Source organism: Chenopodium album, chromosome 2 (genome assembly GCF_948465745.1).
Source record: "Chenopodium album chromosome 2, dcCheAlbu1.1, whole genome shotgun sequence".
Taxonomy (NCBI): domain Eukaryota; kingdom Viridiplantae; phylum Streptophyta; class Magnoliopsida; order Caryophyllales; family Amaranthaceae; genus Chenopodium; species Chenopodium album.
In genome coordinates this window covers 36,225,545-36,240,127 of record NC_137835.1, presented here as the reverse complement: position 1 = coordinate 36,240,127, position 14,583 = coordinate 36,225,545, and positions in this window count along the sequence as shown.

Genomic DNA, 14,583 nt, shown 5'->3' with positions numbered 1-14,583 from the left:
TTACCCTTTCCCCAATAAGTCTAGCATAGGCACCTTTTTATTCCCCTTAGATTAATTTTGTAGATTCTTTCATTTTTCCTTTTAATAAAATGAGCATTTATTTTCTTGCATATGATCATTTCATTACATTGCATTACAAAAATTAAATAAATAAAAAAAAAAAAAAATCCATGTCAAACTAAGCACAAGGTATACCAATGATTTGAGGCACCCCTTGTAGCCACCTCATATTACCTTTCACCCTTCAAATATACAATCTCTTCTTGATAAACCACTTTGAGCCTCGTCAAACGATAGACCTTTCTTTCTTCAACCTACATCTACCTAACCTTGGGATGGGATAGTGTGCAACTTATGCAGTTTTCAATATCATAAAAAACTTGAGTGATTTCAAAAGAACAAAATAAATAAAAAAGAAATAGAAAATAATAAAAGTGTACAAAAGGGCAAGTGTTCCAATGTCTTTGACATAAACATGTCTTTGATATGAACACGTCTCAGATTGCGTCTCTTATCGAGTGCTCGGTACCGTGTCTGAGAAACATGAATGCCAAGTGAGTGATAGACCGTATGATCGGGATTGCCCACACTCATAAAAATAAAAATAAAAGCTAAAGTAGAAAAAAAAAACAAAAGAGAAAAGAGAAGCAAGCCTCAAGCATAAAAATATAAAGATTCAAAAGCAAGGTTGCACACCTTGGGGGCTTATCGAGGGTCTTGAGCCTTTATCCCGTTCTTCCATAACCTTTAGCCTTACCACGTGACAACCCTTAAAAAGACCTTTTAGAGGTTTACACACACTTGTGTGAGGTTCGGCTAGAGCTACGTTCGGCCTGATTCCTAACGGATACGTAGGCAACCTCACATTGAGGTGCGACCGTAATAAACATGCATTCATATTCACATTCACACACCATATCAAGGGATCTCCAATGCTCATCCCTATCTACTTAGAGCTAGACTTGGGGGCTTGATCCCTACATCATTAGCTTACCTAGCCTAAGAGTCACCACCATTTGACTCTTTTCAATATATTTTCCCACACACTTAGCCCTTGTGGCCTAACTTTAGTATCACTTTCACACACCGCACAGATACATGACCAAATATACTTTCCCTTAGGAACCCTTTGTCATGAAATCTTAACATAACGTTGAAGCATGCCTTGTCATGTCAAAATCGCTCATCAATCATCAATGCATCACAAAGTATGAAGTACTTAGCCTCCGCGCCTAAGTTACCTAAATACTTTCGTTATCGAGTCAACTGGGATAGTCTAAGATGTTACAACCCTTGAGAGATAGTATCAAACAACATTTGACTAAGCTCATTCAACATGCACCTTCAAAAACTTCGATCAAAGAAGTAAATAAAATAGCTGAAATTAAAAGAGAAGAAATTGTTACCAAAAGAAATCTGGATTAATGAAAGTAATTAAGAACAAAAGTTGAGAGAGAATTTAAGAGAGAGAAATATCCTAAGTAGAGAGAGAAAATCTAAAGAAGAAGGTAATCCAAAATTACGTACATAATTCGTACTTAAACATTCCTCAAAACAAAAATTAAAACTAATCTAATCAGCTCTGAGAAAAACACGCGCCCAATCGGGCGAAGGGCCGCCCGATTGAGCCCGCCTTTTTGCCTTGCCCGATGCTGGTGTGTCGCGCCCGATCGAGCTTACGCTCACCCGATAGGGCGCGCCTCTTCCTTGAGGGTTCTTTTGCGCGCATCCGCCCGATCGGGCCCGGTCTTCTTCTTCGAGGCTTGGATTTCGATTGGGCTCAATTCCTTGGCCCAATCTAAGTTTCATCATCGGGTCTTGATTAATCAATCCAATAGCCCCGGTATCCCATACCGAGCCCTTAATCACCGGCTCTCACCGATCCTAGGCTTTAAGAGTGGTCGTGTCTTTCTAGCTTCCGTTGTTGATCCATGAAAACCCAGGAAAATGCTCTAGAAGTGCAATTTCCTGTAAAATACAACTAAAACTACGAAAACACAAATTAGTAATAAAAGTGGCCCTAAAGAGCCAAAAACACTACTAATAATGACCACGAGACGTGGGTGAAACACTATATAAATTAGATATATCAGTAATTCTGCTTTTGTAAGCGAACAGAAATCAGATGCCTCAATATAGGCTTCAGCTTCCTGTAGAACACCTACGTATGTCAGAACCTTTTTTCTGACCAATTCAAACTTAAAACCACTATACCTTAATCCCCGGAGAAATTTCAAATAGGCCATTTCATCCGGTAGATTATGAATTTGGGCTTTTTCTTGATTGAACTGAAAGGAATGGTGTCCTTCAAACAAGTGTATTTTTTCGATAAAGGGTTCGGAGTTATTAGGAAGCTAATTACTTAATAAGGTCAAGTGATCGGAATGCCTAGGTGGAGGCTGCTTCTAATCAGTAATATTAATGTGTAATTGATATTACAGCTTAATTTTTACTGAACCCTTCGGGTCACACCCAAGCAACAAACTATCCAACACGACGAATTTATCCGGAAGGATCTAATGAGTCGCTCGTGTAATATAAATTTAGACGTCGGAAACCAAGCTAGGAGCGTCGAGATCGAGCGTCTCTAGTTGAGTTGAATTAATAAAACACGAGACAATAAAATCAATAATTAATCAGCAATTTACCAAAATAACCCTATCATCAGAATGCCCCAAGCATACTGAGTGCTAGGGGTACATGGTATAGCAAGGTGGCTAACTTGCGCACCAAATCGAGCCTAAGGTGGATGGTTGGTTCTGCGGCATGCTAGCGCACCATTGCTAGCAAGGCTGCTAGCACATGGCTAGCACGGCTTGCTAGCAGCATATGTGCGTGTTGGCGCGCGAGCCACCATGTGAGTGGTGCGGCATGGCGCGCCACGCCTACCAGCAAGCAAGCTTGTTGTCTGGTGCGCAAGCATGCTCACTGCTAGGCTAAGGCAGCAGCCCTGCCGCACGCAGCGTGCGCCCAGCAGCAGGCCTGGCCGCACGCACCAAGCGCCAGCAAGGCTTTGTGGGTGGTCTTTTTGGTCGGACTTGACTAACCTCAAAGTAGTAGACCGGTCGGGTCGCGTTGTGGGTGGACTCCGTCGCAGGTCGTCGACCTTTTTTAGACTTGACTTTCTCAATTAAGAGCTCCATTTGATTGAGCAAAGATGACGAGTGACATTTATGTCACTCTTAGGAAGTATTTTTAGAGTCGTTTTCGTGTTTATTTTATCTTATTTTTCCTTTTATTCTCTTGTTTTCCTTTTAATAAAGTTTCTAGTTTATTTCTTAGTTTTAGTATGTTTTAATTTAATTTCTTTATTTAATTAGTTTCTAGTTTATTTTCATATTTTATTTGCTTTCGATCTATTTTATTTCGTTCCTTTTCTTTGTTACTTTCATAGTTTTTATTAGTTTTAAGTTTATTTTGTTATTTTATTTTATTTTATTTACTTGTATAGTTTTATTTAATTTTTATTAGTTTAGTGTTATTTCTCTTTTTCTATTTTACTTTATTTATTCCTAATTTATTTATTTCATCTTTATTTGTCTTGATTTCTCCTCGGTTTTGTGTTTAGGGTCCCGGGTTTCATGTCAAGTGAGTTCGGAGTTCGGGGACGAGTAAAGGTGTATGTAATTCTTTGCTAAGCTGCTGATTGTTGCCCACCTTAACCTTCACCACGCCATACAACCACACCTCCCACCACTTCGCAGCCCCCTGCTTCACCCTTGCCTGCCACCAAAACCCACACCAACGACCACCGCAGCCACTTCCCCTGCTCCTCATAGCTGCTGCCTCCCTCACGCAACACAGCTGCAACCACCACCAGCTCCAATCAACCTAATTACCAACAACAACAGCCGCAGCAGAACCACCATCACCCACCAATTCCACCCACCTAACAACTCCCATGCTCCACGCACATTGCAGCCCACACCACAACAACATCAGCACCTCAATTCCACTCACCCTCACGCAACCACTTACCAACCTAGCCAGCCGCTGTTACCACCTTCACCCACAATCAACCACCAAACAATTCATAACCACCAGCTCCACCTACAACCTTCACCACACCACCAAACTAATCCACGCACCCCAACCTGCAATTAATTGCAACCCACAATAACAACCCTTGCACCACCGTCCACCTGCACCTACAACTCCAACCAGCCATGCCACCAGTCCAACCTTCAATTACAACAGCAACCGCGCAATTTTCGGCCACCGCACACCGCCCCCTGCCGCAGCTCCTCCACTTCTCCAACCACAGCAACAAATCGCCCACCATTGCATCCCAAATCAGAGCAAATAGAAAATCAATCGGGTTTGGGCACCGTTGAGGAGTTCGGTCGAAGTGCCAAAAGAGTCAGAAACATTGGAAGTTTTCTAAATTGAAGAGGTGTGGTCGAACACACCCATGGTTTGACCGAACCAACCCCGTAGTTCGGCCACACCAACACTTGGTTTGACTGAACCATTTCACGAGCTATGCACGTGATAATTAATGAGATCAAACAATTGAAGCTTGGTGATTGCCGTTGATCTTCGATTTGTGATGATGATGTGCATTGATGATGGTGTGCAATGGTGATGAAGAATGGAGCAGTCAAAATGGAATAGAAGAAGAAAGCTAGGGGTCTGATTGTTTTGGGGGGGATTTGTTTTGGTTTTTAATTTTCCTTTTTCTTTTATTTTTATTTCTTTCTTTTCTTTTCCCTTTTCTTATTTCTTTCTTTTATTTTTATATTTAGTATCTTATTTTATTTTTCCTTTTTACTTTATTTTCTTTTCTTTTATTTACTTAGTATTTTATTAGCTCTATATATATACCCAATTTTTGGGGTAATTAGTAAGGAGGAAAAACAATTACAAATTATTCAACTCTCTAATTAGTTTTAGGAGAGCTTCTCTCTCTAAGTTTAGGTTAGGATTAGGATAGTTTAGAGAGAGAAAGTAAGGGTTTCACCATTGTTGAGTTTGGATTTTAAAGAAGAAATTAATCATCTTTTCTATAGACTTTCATCTTCAATCAATGAGAATCTCTAACTCTCTCTCTCTCTATTTTTATTGCTTTCTTTTGATTATTATTTTAGTTGTTGGTATTGCTTGTTAACCATGTTTATTCTTGATTATTTGTTAATTAATCTTGTTATTAGCATGATTAGTGAGTAATTTCCCCATTAAGGGGATGGTTGTGGTGTAGTTGGATCTTGAGCATGTTCTAGGGTTTAGAATTGATTTATTTGTGATTAAAGTCTTTATATGCTTGATATTCTTTAATCTTCTTGCAAGTGCACATTGTTGGTTGATTAAAGGTGAATCTTTGCTAACAAGAAACGGAAGTTGACTTAGTTAAGGTTCATTACTATCGATTGTTATTTAATAGTACCTCTTAGTATATGGTTCTAATGTGGAAACATAGAGGCTATGTTAGGAAAAGCCAATTGACCCCGGAAGGCGGCTAGATTAGATCCTTTATTTCGATATTCGAGCATGTTTAGTTCATAATTAATTCAATTTCTATGCCTTTGTTTATGTTCAAGTGAATTCTATACCTAAACCATTTCCCTTAATGTTTTATTTCTTGTTTTAGCATCTTTAGACTTTAGTTTATTTATCTCCTATTCTGGACTAGCTTAATTGTCGATAACATTTGGTGATGTTTATTCGTTCCCTGTGGTTTGACTCCTATGCTTGCCTTATACTCGTATTAGGTTTGTTTAGGTTGTATAAATTGTATTTGATCTAGGGATAGACAATTGACGACGCGTTTATTCCCTTGTCAAAAGCACGCTACAAGGGTAATTTAGTCTTTTCTCTAATCTTGTTATTTATGGATTTTGTTATATTTTGAGTTTTTCCTTGTGCTTAGGATTTTTTCTTCCGCGGTAAGTCGGACTCATCGAAACCTAACATGAACCTCTGGACGTACGAACGCAACCCCTTGTTCTTTCCTTAGACGATTGTTAACAAGATAAGACTGGTCTTCCGAGTAGGTAGGTTGTAGGAGAAGTTTCCAACAAACAACAGACTGAGAGTGGTGAAATAGTTGATCCACCTGGCCGGTAGACTACTAAACCAATCCTCTTCCACGCCCTTAATGATGCCCGAGAATCATCTACACCATGTGGCATCATCCACACTTTGTTAATACATCAAATTTCTATATGAGATGACATGCTCTTCTAGGTTGCCGTACCATCATATGCACCCACAAATAGACTCTTCACCTTTGGTGGTTGAGGAGAGAAACAGAATATCTTGAGAAAACGGTTTGTCACCAACAAGCGCATTTGCCAATCAATGGGCTGAGGTTGTGTGGCCGGTTGATGAGTCTATTTTATATATATTTTTATTCCCCGTCCCATGGTCATATTTGTGCTAATTTGAGCTCTACGGAGCTATTTTTGTTACTAATACACATTTTATAGTGTTTTTGTAGAGTTGGTATTATTTTGTAGGAATTTGCAGATTTATGACAATTTCCGAGTTTATTGAGCCACTACGAAAATATTAGAGTCGGATCGTATTTTATGACTATATATATTAAGCCCAAGGCCGAGTTGGAGAATTTTAATTCGGTGAATAAGGGCTCAATATATGAGAAGGTACAAGATTCCACAAGTTATTATTATGGACTAACCAAGGGAAAAATTGGGCCAAAGATTTAAATAACTCAAGCGTATAGATCCAAGCTTCCAAGAGAAGTCAACTGAGGGCGAAGTTATATAACGGGCCCAATTTAGCAGCCCAATGCCCGATCAGTCCTAGCTCCTAGTACATGTCGGTTGTTTAAATTCTTTTAGAGTTTTAAGGTGAGTGGGATTTGTGGGTTTCGTTCATTAGTGGGCTTTGTTTGTAGTTAAGTCGGTGGGTTTGATATATAAAGGAATAGTAGTAGTACGTAAGGGAGGAGGTCAGGAGGTAGATTATGTAGTTTTAGTTTTTATTTTCTTTTAGTTTTAGTTTTAGTTTTTTCTTTTCTTTTTTTCTCTCTCTAACTTTTCTCTCTCTCCCTTAATTAAATTCTTAGTATTATTTTCTCTCTTGTTTCTATCTCTACAACTCTTGGTTTAATTTCAGTTATTTATTTTCTTTCTTTCATCATGTCTCCTTCAATCTCTTTGTTTATTTTATATTTAATTATGTGTGAGTAATTTCATTCTAGGGTTTATGGGGATCCATAATTAATATGAAGGGGTAAATTATTGTTGTTGATTATCAATGCTAGATTAATTTCCTATTGATTGATTTAATGCTCTGTGACTAGATTAGGCCTATCTTTTATGCATGAGTTTGACAATATTGATTCAAGAATCGAGAGATGAGAATTAATGTTTAGGTCTAGCTTCAATAGGCAAGTTAATTTATAAATGGTTAAGTCAAGATTCGAGAGATGAGATTTAATACCGGTAAATTAATTGTGTGATTGTAATACGTAGCGAGAGCCCTTTACAATCTGGTTAATTGATGCATTGATGATTGACTATTATTGATTATTGGTATTGCATGATAATTTCTTATTGGATTGTTTTAATGTTTTACAATTGCGGCTTGTAAAAGTATAGCAATATTAAATTGATGAATCGAGCAGATGTTAATTTGATATTAAAGGCTATTTTCAATAAGAACTTAGATCTAGTAAATTGCGAGAGCCTGTTAGATCTATGTTGATTAATAAATTGCGAGAGCCTGTTAATCATGTTATTTATGCAATGTCAATGATTGATTACTATGTTTTACCCTGGAGTATTATTTATTGGTGAACCTATGCCCTAGATCCTTTCATATATTGTTTTCTTCTTATTCTCAACCTTAGTAGTTTAGTTTCTTACTTAATTATAAATATTGGTTACTTAAATAATTTAGATTATATTAATTAATTAGGAGTAAAAAGACTTGTTTCCCTATGGAGATCGACCCTACTTCCCTATCTACTTTAGTTAGAGGACTTAGGAATTATTTTTGATTAGGGGATACGACTTTACCCTGTCAAAATTTGGCGTCGTTGCCGGGGAAACGGTTTTATTTTTATTTCTAATTATTATTAGAGTCTAGATTATTTTTAATTTTTATTATTATTATTATTATTATTATTATTATTATTTTTTAATTTTTTTTTTTATGAGTTGAAAATATCCATGCTTATGTCACTACAAGAATTATATAATTTTTATGCAGCACCTAACTACTGTAGTTGTCAACGTCTTTGTCATGAAAATCCTGAATGCCCTTATAGTGAGTTTTTTGTGCGTGCTCCGGATGATTTTAGAGTCTTTCCATATACATATGATCATATTCGGAAACGATTAGTTGCTAATGAAAGTTATTGGAAGGCTCTTGATGAAAAAGTCTATGGACACTATAATAATATGAATGTTATTGAGGATGAAGAACCATCAGTTATAGAATTTGTGGTTGAAAAATCATTGGTTGACGAATCGGTGATTGAAAATCATTAGTTGTAGAAACGGTGGTTGAAAATTCCTTTGTTGATAATGAGGTTATTCGTAAGGGTGGAATTTTCAAGTCATTATTGGATGATAAGGACAATGACTACCTCCATGTTCGTTCTATTAATTTTAAATTTTTAACGGAGGAAGTAGAAGGTTGTGGTGTATTTTCATCTCCCTCTTTTTATTTTTCCTTCTACCTTGAGTTCTCTTTATGTGCTCCTAACTTTTTCTTTGTAGGGATAAATGTGCTTGCTATTAAGCCCTATATAGTGCTTAATGAAATGTTTGCAGGAGCGTTTGATAAGTTACTCAAGGCATTGAATTCTTCCGATTGAGAGAAGGAGTATGGTCGAGCGGGACCTGGATAAACTAACGCTTTGCGGGAGGCAACCCGTATTTTGTTGCTTTTTATTTAGTTTTTTTTATTTATTTATTTGTTTGTGTGTTTTCTTTTTGTTTTGTTTTAGAGAGGTAGAGGAGAGTATATCTTATATTTGTGGGAGTGTGATTTTGTGTAGAGATACTAGAAAAGTTGAGAAAAGATCGAAGGGCTAAAGGAATCCCGGGGCAATTAGCAGCAGCAAGCTGCCCCGTCAAATCAGTAGCACGGGCCCGATCGGGCAGAGCTCGCCCGATCGGGCGCGCGTACGCGTCAGCAAACTTAGTCAACTTCGACAGGCTATAAATTTTGCGTTTCTTATCCGATTTTTGCGTGTGACCTGTTGTTGGAAAGCTCTTCAAGTCTAGTTTCCAATGCAATTAGAATCATTGCATTATCATTTAAATATCAAAAGTTATGATCAGAATAGTGCACCTGACTCAAATTTGAACTTTTTCCCACTAACACTTTGTTTCTTTCTTGCCCAATTTTGTTCCAAAGAGATGTATTGAGATCCTCAAGACTTTGGTGACATTGATGTGGTGATGATGAAGAGTAGTCACCTTGACTACTAGCTTCCCTTTAAGACAATGAGGACATTGTCTGATTTAGCTTGGGGGGAGGTTCTCGTGTTCGTATGGTACATCTTTCACTCTCTCTCTTCTCTCTTCTCTTTTTACTTTTATTTTTCTTAGTACAGATTTTATTGCTTTCTTAGGTTATTTTTATTCCAATGAATTATGAATCATGCTTTCCTGTGCCCCTTGATGAAAATTTTTCGAAATTGTTTTGATTCTTGGTTATTGATGATAAATATTGTGGATTAGTTGATCATGATTTGATGTTTGATTGTCTTGAAACCTTAATATGCGTCAATTTTGCCAACTACTTGTGAATATAGTGCTTGACTAGTTGATTTGGTAAGGAATGTGTGATAGTTCCATAGTTCCTGGTATGTCAATGAATTTGAGTATTGGTTTGCAACTATTAGTAATATTTATATAATTCATTATTACGCACATAGAGGAGGACGAAGGCATTTGTTCTTTTAGGTCGCCTCCAAATGATTGTAGATACATTTGTTCCTTTCTTGTTACCCATGTTGTTGCCTTGACTTTTTATTGTTTATTTAGCCACATTACAAGCCTATTTTGCCCCATTGGTACTAGTATCAAGCTTGGCTTGGGGGAGCTATTAGTGAGTGAGGTGAGGGAGTTTGTAGTGTGCTTATTATTTGCACAATTTGGGTGGGTTTTGAGAAGTTATTTTGTTCTTGATTGTATGTTTATTTTTGATGAGTTTGAAAGTTTAATCTTCTTGAAAAAATAAAGTATGATGTTATGAAAAAAAAAGTGAAAAAAAATGAACTTCAATAGGAAAAAAAAAAGAGCAAAAGAAAAAAAATTGTTTAATGTTCAAATGTTCTAGTTGGAGGTTGATAAAAAAAAAAAAAAAAAAAAAAAAAAAAATAGAAGTTGAGTTTCATGAAAAATTTCACGTTTGTTAGTAAAGTTTGTTTATTCACTCAAGTTTTACATTATTATATTTTAGGAGTGAAATTGTAAGTGTTGGAAATTATTTGATATTATTGGAGTTGTGTTAGGTGAATTTTTGGTGGAGTTGAGTATGTTGGAGATTTGTTGGTCATTATTTATTTTTGACCTTGGTTTTATTAGAATTTGGCTCCCTTAAGCATGGATTTACTCTTACATTTTTCCCAAATTTATCCTACCCTTTACCCTAGCCTTACATTACAAGCTTTAAAGACCTTCCGACCTTTGTGCATAGAGTTGTATGAATGTGAAAGTGTTGTTTATCAATGCAAGTTATGATTTGACATATTTCGAGTCGACTAGTAGGTTGAGCTTACATTGTTCTTATACACACGAGAGTGTGAGTTGGGAGGGCATTGTTCACATAAAAGGGGTTGGGATGGAGAGCGATCGAGTACATATTTTACTCGCCACATAAAAGAGAGTTGAGTGTGTGAGCACTAGTCTTGAATTCTATATGCTCTTGTGGTTTGCTCTATTTGACAATTGTTAGAGAAGATTGGTAGTTGGACGGATTTGATTGATTGACTTTGATACTTATTTGTCAGATTTACCTTGAATTGTATTTATTGATTTAATTATTATTGGGGGTGAAGTATTGATTTATTTATTCATTGCTTTGCTTAGGGACAAGCAAAGGTTTGGCTTGGGGAAGTTTGATGAGTCTATTTTATATATATTTTTATTCCCCGTCCCATGGTCATATTTGTGCTAATTTGAGCTCTACGGAGCTATTTTTGTTACTAATACACGTTTTATAGTGTTTTTGTAGAGTTGGTATTATTTTGTAGGAATTTGCAGATTTATGACAATTTCCGAGTTTATTGAGCCACTACGAAAATATTAGAGTCGGATCGTATTTTATGACTATATATATTAAGCCCAAGGCCGAGTTGGAGAATTTTAATTCGGTGAATAAGAGCTCAATATATGAGAAGGTACAAGATTCCACAAGTTATTATTATGGACTAACCAAGGGAAAAATTGGGCCAAAGATTTAAATAACTCAAGCGTACGGATCCAAGCTTCCAAGAGAAGTCAACTGAGGGCGAAGTTATATAACGGGCCCAATTTAGCAGCCCAATGCCCGATCAGTCCTAGCTCCTAGTACATGTCGGTTGTTTAAATTCTTTTAGAGTTTTAAGGTGAGTGAGATTTGTGGGTTTCGTTCATTAGTGGGCTTTGTTTGTAGTTAAGTCGGTGGGTTTGATATAAATAGGAGTAGTAGTAGTACGTAAGGGAGGAGGTCAGGAGGTAGATTATGTAGTTTTAGTTTTTATTTTCTTTTAGTTTTAGATTTAGTTTTTTCTTTTCTTTTTTTCTCTCTCTAACTTTTCTCTCTCTCCCTTAATTAAATTCTTAGTATTATTTTCTCTCTTGTTTCTAACTCTACAACTCTTGGTTTAATTTCAGTTATTTATTTTCTTTCTTTCATCATGTCTCCTTCAATTGCTTTGTTTATTTTATATTTAATTATGTGTTAGTAATTTTATTCTAGGGTTTATGGGGATCCATAATTAATATGAAGGGGTAAATTATTGTTGTTGATTATCAATGCTAGATTAATTTCCTATTGATTGATTTAATGCTCTGTGACTAGATTAGACCTATCTTTTATGCATGAGTTTGACAATATTGATTCAAGAATCGAGAGATGAGAATTAATATTTAGGTCTAGCTTCAATAGGCAAGTTAATTTATAAATGGTTAAGTCAAGATTCGAGAGATGAGATTTAATACCGGTAAATTAATTGTGTGATTGTAATACGTAGCGAGAGCCCTTTACAATCTGGTTAATTGATGCATTGATGATTGACTATTATTGATTATTGGTATTGCATGATAATTTCTTATTGGATTGTTTTAATGTTTTACAATTGCGGCTTGTAAAAGTATAGCAATATTAAATTGATGAATCGAGCAGATGTTAATTTGATATTAAAGGCTATTTTCAATAAGAACTTAGATCTAGTAAATTGCGAGAGCCTGTTAGATCTATGTTGATTAATAAATTGCGAGAGCCTGTTAATCATGTTATTGATGCAATGTCAATGATTGATTACTATGTTTTACCCTGGAGTATTATTTATTGGTGAACCTATGCCCTAGATCCTTTCATATATTGTTTTCTTCTTATTCTCAACCTTAGTAGTTTAGTTTCTTACTTAATTATAAATATTGGTTACTTAAATAATTTAGATTATATTAATTAATTAGGAGTAAAAAGACTTGTTTCCCTATGGAGATCGACCCTACTTCCCTATCTACTTTAGTTAGAGGACTTAGGAATTATTTTTGATTAGGGGATACGACTTTACCCTGTCACCGGTCCGACAAGGTAAGTTGCCCAGTCTTACGGCTGTTTATAATGCCCTTATTGTCCGAAGATAGGGGATTAGGCGGCAAAGTTGCATTGAAATTTTGTGGCATTTGATATTAAAGCTGTTGAACAACTGGAATTGGGGTTGGAGTACGGTCGCTTGACTTCCGCTGGTCTTGGCCGAGCTATTATGATCGGAGAGGGTGTGGTTTGAGAGATCATCCAACATAGTTGGAGTGGAAGCGGTATCCGAATAGGTTATCCGCTCACGCTGCTTATGGCGAATGTACTCCCTTGCATCTCTCTAATGCCAAGATAGCTCAGCTACCTCCTTTTGAGGCTGCTTGGTCTACCCCCCAGCTGACTGCGTTTTCTCGAGGAGCCTAGACATATTTGTCAGTGTCACTCTTGGTGAACATTCGTGTCGGCGGAATGGGGTATTCCCGGCATCTTCAGCGTTGATCGTCTTGATCTGAGCTTTCTTCTGAGTGCCTTCTCCTCCTCTTTTGGGCTACTTCCCAGAAGAAAAAGGCACCTTGCTCTCAAGCTTTCTTCGTAGCTTGCTCAAGGCAAGCTGGGGATAACCAACGGATTCTCGGCTTCATGGAATGAGGTGGTCAGAGGATCACTATAATTGATCGTTGCGATTAAAGTCTCTATATGTCCGTCCGACCAGGACCAAGACCAGTGTTATGTGTCTGACCATCTAATTTCATAACGGACGAGTATCCCCACAGACAGCGCCAAATGTTTCGGGTATTTTTTAAATTTCTGTAGGATACTGGTCACGCTCTTCGGATAGATTGGCTCGGACACCTACAAAATAACAAATACTCCGTTTTTACCAGAATATTCGCCTCTAACGGTCAAGTTAGTAACCAGAAACAGAAAGGCTAGAGAAAGAAAGTAGAGAGAAGTTGGAGCTTTTAGTGTTCTTTCTAAAATTATGTCACAATCGACTCCTCCTATCTTAAATAATTGGAATATATTGGGATATTTATAGGGGTGGGGAATTCTGCCCCTTAGGGCCTCCTTTTGTGCTCTGATTGGCGGCGCAATCAGGAGAGGACACGTGTCCTGGGGGCACCGTTTTGCGGCTTTCTCCGGGTTTAGGCCTCTTGAAGTAAGAATGCCCTTTACTCTTTTTTTCAGGTGCTTAGTTTAAGGTTTACACGTGTCATTTTCCTAAAGGACACGTGTTGCCTTTTAATTTAGGACACATGTCTCTATGGGATTTGATCATGTATTTGGGGTATTTTTACCCTAAACAGTTAGGGTCATTTTAGGTACAAGGTAATTTTACATATAAGGTAATCTTAGTTCAGGTCACTTTGGGTTTCGGATCTGTATGTGTAGACACCTAGCCAAGTTCAAAGTTCAAACCCAGTGATGAATATTTTTCACATCGCTTGATTATCAAATGAGGTGAAAGTATGAAAAGTCTTGTGATGCGGTCGTTTTAATAAAATATTCCTTTTTGTTTTTGAAATTCTTCCCTATTTTATGAAAATAGCTAGTCCAATTTAGTTTGTTCCATGATAAGGGTCCAATAATAGTGTAGTTGGATCGAGCTCATAAAGAGCTTCCCAATGACATATTATAAGCCCAATTCCGATGAATAATGAAGAACTTATAGTCAAAATACTAAATTGGGTCTAAAATGGGTTTATGGTCCAATGATCTAGTGATGGGCCCATTAATTATTATTCCTAAAATTATTAGGATTAATTCTAATCTTCTATAATACTCTAGAAGGTTAGTTTGAGTTCTAATAGCGTTAGAATTGATAATTTATCTTTTTAGAAAGATAATGAATTTGGTTTGAAATAAAACAAGTGTTTTATTATGATAAAATCTGATTTAAGATTAATTAAAATGTAG